The following is a 7,645-nucleotide window of genomic DNA, read 5'->3' as shown; positions in this document are numbered from 1 at the left end:
CCTCCCCAGGTGGTTTCCCAGTGTCCCCAAGCACCTCTGTGTGTGTCCCAGGCAGGAGGGACCTTCCTGTGCCAGGCACAGGACAGCCAGGGGACCACAGCTCCCATTGCCGGGGTACAGGCTGGGACACCTCCATCCTTGACAGCACAAAATAACCAACCTAATGCAAGATATAAATCTTATAGCATGTACAAACAGCTTAGAAGAATTATTACATTACTATACTGTGTTACATTTTAAACCCTAAAAACTACTCTTTAGACCCCTTCTGCTAAGCTAATCAAGTCTGCTCTGACCTTTGAACCTGTCTGCGAGCAGAAGGTATTGTTTCATCAAAAGGAGATTACTTTCAGCCAGCCACACCATTGTTTTCTAGTTGTTCAGTAGCTAAAGTATCTCAAAGCTTGCTTTCATTTCAATCTCACTTATAGTTTCTATATTCTCAAAATCTTTTGCTAAGCAATCATATTTATAAGGTTTTCCTGTTTCATCTTCCCCACCACTCCACCCCACTGGAAGAATGCTCAGGCAGCAGGGAAGCACCACTGAAGGCCAGGACTGAAGGCACTGATGCCACCCAAAGTCACTATGAGCTGAACCTGGCCAAGGCCATCCTCCTAGAGCATCATTTTCTCCACCCCAGGGGATTTATTGAGCTGCCACGTGGATCTCCAACTCTGACTAAGCATCTTCCTCCTCCTTTCAGACAGAGATGGCCTCCCCACCTCTCCAGCAGCACCCTGTGTTAGCCTTGTCCACCCTTCTTTCCCAGCACCACTGCTGGGTGCTTGTGCTCCAGAGCACTCAGCTGCTTCCTCAGCCACCTTTCACAGGGGAAATCTTCTCCTTTAGCCACCTTTCACAGGTGACAGCTGCTCCCCAGCCACCTTTCAGAGCCCCAGCAGTGGAGGTCCCTCCCTGCTGTGTCCCAGCCCTTGCACAGAGGCTGGCAGTGCCAGGAGCTCTCTCACATCCCTGCACTGGCACACCTGGGAGGGCAGCCAGCCCTGTAAGGGAAGGCACGAGCAGGAAAGCAGTGTCCCCACCTTGTCACAGCATGGTCCCTGCCAAAACCAAAGCTAGCAGGACTGTGCCCAGAGCAGACCCTCACAGCATCCCCCAGGCTTGGGGAATAATCTCTGTCAGGGCAACGCAACAGACAAAGTGCTACTGAAAGTTGCTGCTGCCTCAGCATTTTTATTTTCAATCAAAGCAGCATTTTTTATTTTTTTGTAATAGTTTTTCCCCCTTTGGCATTTTCATTAAAAGACCAACAGGAAAAAAAATCCTCAACAATCCCAGAGTGGAAGTTATAAGCAGCCTGACACCTGGTAATGTGATATTTCACGCTCTGGTCTGGCACTTTTGTGGTATTGCTGAACCAAGCACTCAATCAAGTGGGCTTAAAACAGAAAGTTTGTTACTCACAGGTTTTTCATCTCACATTTCAGCAATGGAAGAATACAGTCCAATAAGGCAGGGAAATACCTAGCAAGTAAATACTTTTACCACAGTATAATTATTCCCCTCCACAAAAAGGCCTGTGAGATGGCTCCTGAGACAGTGCTCAGCACTCACAGCCCACCTGAGACCACCTTAACTTCTTATTTGGAATGCCTCATGGCTTTTCTTAAGGACAGAGGGCTCTAGCAGTCCCTTTGTCTGTCCACCCTCCTGTCTCCCCTTCCCCAAGAGCTGTGCAACCCACCAGACACCTTCACTCAAGGCTGGAGCAGGACAGTAGAGGTGCAAGGCTGTCCATATCCACACATTCTCACATTAAAATGCAGAAGAGAGGAGAAGTTGCTGTTTCAAAGCAACACAAAGATGATGCTCACTGAACCAGTCACATGCCAGATTTGTCTGGAAGCTCTTGCAAGGAGCTCCAAGAGCTCTTGCAGCTCTTCCCTGTGCTGGCTGGCAGTGTCTGCCCAGCGCAGACTCCCAGCAAAGCTTTCCCTCCCTCCTTGTTCCAGGACCTTGGGGAGGGAGGATATGGCAGCAATAGTGTCTGATGCCCTCACTGAACTGCTCAATGCTTTTCAAATCACTGCAGGGGTGAGAAATCCCTGGGGGTGAGAAATCCCTGGGGGTGAGAAATGCCAAACCCCATGGGAGGAGAAGGGGCAGGGCTGCCAGACCCTGGCACAGGCAGCACCCCCCAGCACCAGGAACAGAGCAGCAGGACAAGGCTGAGGTTCCCAGGAGCAGGAGGGAAGGTAACCTGGACATCCCAGCAGCCAAACTTATCCCCATCTGGCTCCTCAGGAGACAAGAAAGCCTTCAGCCAGTCACCCTCACACCTGGGGCTGAATTCCTGTGAGATAATCAGAATGTTTCCCAATGGCAGGCACTGTTCCAGCTGAGCCTGCTGGCTGTGGTCACCCTGCCAGGAGCCCTGGGGAGGTGGCAGGGGCTGCTTTGCCCTTGTAGGAGCCCTGCAGCACCCAAAGGAGAGCAGAGCCACCAGGGGCAGGCACTGAGGGGGACAGGAGCCAGCTGTGCTGCTCTGCTTCCTGTCCTTGCTGCTCTGCTTTCTGTCCTGTGTCACCATGTTTCTCTTCACATAGAAAAGCAAGGCACAATTCTTCCCAAGAATATTTCTGGGTTTCACGTTCTCTGAACCTCAGAGAAAGGAAAAACAATTCTTATAATTTGCTGTGCCTGTGTTTGTGCCAAAGTAGAATGCAGTATGGAGATTGTTTACCCAGAGTGATGGTGTTTTGTTTCCTTGGCCTGTCAGCGCCTATCAGTGTCTGTGTGTCGGGACTGTCGCTGACAGTCACGAGATTCTGTGCAGGGTGTGCAGAGTTGAGTGCTTGGCAAATTCAGTTTAGATGTGATGTAATATAGTACAGAATAATATAGTGTAATGAAGTAATTAATTAGCCTTCTGATAAGATGGAGTCAGATGCATCATTTTTCTCCCCCTCACCAGGGGTGAAAATATCCACGACAGTCCTGCCTGCCACAGAAAGGGAAGGTTTGCCCAAAGCTCAGGAAAGGAGGGTTTGCCCAAAGCTCAGAAAGGGAGGGTTTGCCCAAAGCTCAGAAAGGGAGGGTTTGCCCAAAGCTCAGGGAGGGAAGGTTTGCCCAAAGCACAGCAAGGGAAGGTTTGCCCAAAGCACAAAAAGGGGGGGTTTGCCCAAAGCCCAGCCATGCCTGGGCCCCTGTCTCAGTGCCACAGCAGCTGGCACCACCCAAACACCAGTGCTAATTGCAGAGACAGCAGAATCATCTGCATTCTGCCCAAAACAAGCCATTGTTATTTTTATGCACGCACACACAGACACAAGTAAAGAACCCTTCTCGTTTCAAGCTGTGCTATTATGCTAACTACAGAGAAATAAATATGCCACACTGTAGCTAATAAGTGTCATTCACATCAGTATTTATTCCAAACATGTTTCCCCCATCACGTCTGTTCTGCCTGGAACTGCTCATCACTAAGGAGGAGACCTTTATTTCTAGTGATTTAAGCAGACAGGAGAGAGTTAGCAATTAAAGCACACTTTTGTACAGTTTAATTCTTTTTATTTCAGCTACCAGGAAGCGTTGTGTGCTACCTCTGTATCTATTTCTGGAGCCACCACCTACCAGCACTGGCTTTGTAATTCAGCAATTTGCAAGATGGGCTCTCTGGCCTGGGCCTGGGGCTGACTCCTGATGTTCCATGGGCTTGTGGCTCTCAGCCCCACATCCTGCTCCACAGGACAGGGTCTCTCTCAGGGAAATGGGCTCAGAATCATTTTGTTCACGCTCAGATGCCTTGCTGTACTCCAGCACCTCTCTCTCAGCCCATGCCTGGTTGGTGGTGGCTGCAGGTGGCTGCTGTCCCAGGAGCTGTCCCAGGAGCTGTCCCAGGAGCTGTCCCAGCCCTCCCACAGCCACACTGGGAGCTGCCAGCAGCCCAGCACAGATCCAGGCACCTCTGGCTTTTCCCTTCAAGGATTATTTCTCTGCTCATCAAAGGCTGGCAAGGACTGAATGTCATTCAATAAAAGTATTTCAGAGCTAAAAATAGTCTCCTGATTTTTGCTTCCCTCCCAGAGCAAACACCTGCCTGCAGATGAATTCAGTGGTCCTATGCACACCTCTCCTCTTCCCCCTGATGTGACACACACTGCACAAGGCTTCACATAAAACCCCAATTCCTGCTATCTGGCCTGGACTATAAACTGGAAATAGAACCAGAAATCACCACCAGTCATGGAAAACAAGCAAGGCTTTGGCTCCTGCCCAAGAGGGACAGACCCATAAGCCCATCCTGGACAGAACACAGGTCCCAGCACAAACACCACAGGTGTGCAGTCAGCTCTGACACCCACAGCCTCCCCAGTGAGGTGAAAATGGTTTCAAACTTGAGGAGGGCACGTGCTTAACTGAGGGGCCAATGTTGCTGCCCTAAGGAAGGAACCCCAGGGGCTGAAGGAGGGCCAGAGCTGATTACCTGCCCACACAGACATGGGGATCACGTGCTGAGGATCCTGTTATGCAAGAATACAGCTGGGCATGTTACTGCAAGTGAGGAGACAAGCACCCATGTGCATTGCAGAGGGGTAGGGAGAAAAGGAAAAAATAACATTTAATTTCTCTTCCTTTTTTTCATTCTTATGGTTAAAGGCCTGATTTGTAAAGATACCAAAAACCTAAAGTTGTCACTGATATTCCTGGACTTTTTTAAACTGGCACAAACAGCAGTGGACCAAACACAAACTGAGCTCCATCCATGGAGCTAATGAGACTCAGACAGTGCTCAGAGAGGGGCTGCAGCTGCAGCTTTTCTTTAACTCTTCCATCACCTACTTTTCCCCTACTCCCAGATACAACCTTGCACCTTCCTGCCTACAGCCTGGTCCAGCTGAAAGCAGAGTTACCTTGCATCAGGGGAAGACAACAAGAATGGCTGTGCCACGTTTCTTCCCCACAAATGAAGGGGCCAATCCCTCTAATCTAATGGGGAGGTGAAGATGGAGGAGTGCTGCACATACACATTTCTATCCAGGATCACACACCAAGTATTTCAGTACTTCTGTCTTTTTCATATTTTCTTACATTAAGGCAAGAGAGACATCTAGGGATGACAGCCAGGGGATTGCAAGCTCCTGGAGGAAGAGTTTTCTGGAGAATGTGTAGCATGGTTTGTTCACAGAGTGGGAACAATAAATCAAGTCAATTAAATATGAAAAAAATAAACTCCTAGTCTTAAATTATAGAAGTCCAAGAGGAAATAGCAATGGATTACAGAGTGCAGGAATGCTTTCCATTTCCATGGCCCTCACACAGAATTATCCCAAATCTGTTTAAAAAGCAGTCTGAAAGCTGGGGAGGGAGGGAGTCACATACCCTGCTAGAGCACCTAGTCCAAAAGCAGACAATGCCACAGGAATGCACACACAATGATTAAGTGCAGCACCAGCAGATAAAAACCTCAGCAAAATGTAACTAAACTAGACTAGGAACTTGAATCCTGCCCCAGCACAAATGTACCAACAGCATCACTGCTCCCAACTCCATCACATGCCTGATGAGATGGGCTGTCCTGAGGTTCAGGATAATCACAGCCCATTACTGCATTAAGGATACAAGAGCAGCACCTGAGCAGAGAAAACAGCAGAGGCATGAACAAGAATGGAGGCCAGCAGCCTCTGAAACCCCCTGACTTCACTAGAACAGTTCTCCAGACTAAACTGTGCTTAAATCCACCCAAATATTTACTGAGAGATGGATACTTACATTAATTGGCAGTAAGACATAGCTTTGTCTTAAATCTCAATTAGCTGAATAGCATTAGAGAAAAGGATGAGGAGAAAAAGGTGCATTTCCAGTCAAGCCACTGTCACACACCAGGCTCCTGAGCCTGCTGCAGTATTTTGCAGATCCACACTTATTCTCACCTCCAATATTACCTTGAACTAGGCTCAAAGCATCAAAGACAGAGAAAACTCTCATTGTGGACCGGGGCACAGGACGCAGGATACTCCTCTCCATCTCCAGTGACTGAGGCCGGTTGCTGCCCTCTGCTGACACCTTCTCAGGAACCAGTAAATCGTGTTTGGATCCAGCAGGCAGCCAGTTTGAACATCCTTCATTCATCCTCTTTAGCCACGGCATGAGGAGCAGGGGCACCCCAAAATACTGATCTGACTGCAAGGTGAGACCGGGCTGTACCTCGCAGGGCCATCACCAACCCTCTCCCAGCTGCATCCAATTTACTCATTTTCACAACCAAATTCAGTTCTGACTGCATTCTGCCCCTGGGGCTGGACTGTGATGCTGACACGTGGCTGTGAGCAGGGGGGCTGCAGGCAGGGCAGCTCCAGCACGGGCTCGGGGTGAGCTCTGGGATGCTCCAGGCATGGAGAGAGGGCTCAGATGGGTGTGCAGGGCACAGAGGTGACACCATCACCTTCAGTGTCCCTCAGCTCCTCCATCATTGATGTTCCCTCTGCCCACAGGTACCAAACCCCTTCTCTGAACTCTCACCTGCCCCTGATCACCTGTTGCAATCCACACTGCACCTTCAGCTTTGTGCCATTTCCCCTCCCACCTCTAGCAATCCTTTTCTTACCCAAAATGCTTTTACCTACAGACTGCTTGCCCAAGGCATATACATGCCCTCAGCCCACTAAACATCACTGAGGTTAAAAAAATTACACCACGTTCAGATTTTAAACATATCTGGGAGTAAGAACTCCTGCAAACCCATTTAAAGTTGTTGTGTTGTCATGATCTCTCCTGTCAGCTCCCAAGCCCACCTTCCAGAGTTCATGGCTCTCAGCCAGCAGCAAAGCTCTCACCAGTGAGGTGCAAGCTCAGAGATCATCTCATGAACCCCAGTTAGCCACATCAGCTTTCACGTGTAAGTCTGGATGCAGTCACTTTTGTAGATATCCTGTGGAAAAGGTGCTTCTGCTGCTGCTTCCTTTCCTCCAAGTCATTCTTGTTACATTACAGCTCTAATTTCCATTTAATAAGTCTATAAAAGTCACTGGGCTGGCTTGTGGAATGAATTTACAGTTCATTCCCAACTGATCTGTCAACTGAGAACATCAGAAATTGTTACCTCAGGAGTCTCTTTGGGAGTGAAGGACACACAGCTAAGCTAGGTCAGGAAAACTGCCATGTATGTCCTGTGTGTTAAAACTGATTTAAAACAAATGTCAAACTAGCAGGAAACTTGCCATAGTTAATTCATCTAAAGGAAGCTTTGAAACTGTCATTGGCTTCTTCCACCAGGTATGAGAAACATGTTCTATTCTAGACTTGATAAAATCAAGATTTTATAAAAAAGAATAGTGAATCTTGATATAATCTTCAGGGTTACTCTGAGCAAGTACAAAATCTCAGCTGTCAGTGCCTGGTACTGCAAAATGAAATCCATTAAGGATAGGAAAAACCCCACATGTCACTAAATAGCTCAATTTGACAACAAAATGAGGGCTGAAACAGACTTTGTAACTACTCTAATTCAGTGTACAGACTTGCAGCTAAGCAGATTTATTTCCAGCCAAACTGAGAACCAGTGATGCCATTTGAATGTTTTGTCTCCAACCCATCACAGCTGTGACCCAGCAGCTAAACCAGCTTTATCCTGTGCCCCTGCTCTTCTCAGCCAGGCCCAGGTCAGAGTGCTGCTGCCACC

This window comes from Camarhynchus parvulus, chromosome 14 (assembly GCF_901933205.1).
Source record: "Camarhynchus parvulus chromosome 14, STF_HiC, whole genome shotgun sequence".
NCBI classification, from domain to species: domain Eukaryota; kingdom Metazoa; phylum Chordata; class Aves; order Passeriformes; family Thraupidae; genus Camarhynchus; species Camarhynchus parvulus.
Note: the sequence above shows the minus strand (reverse complement) of the source record.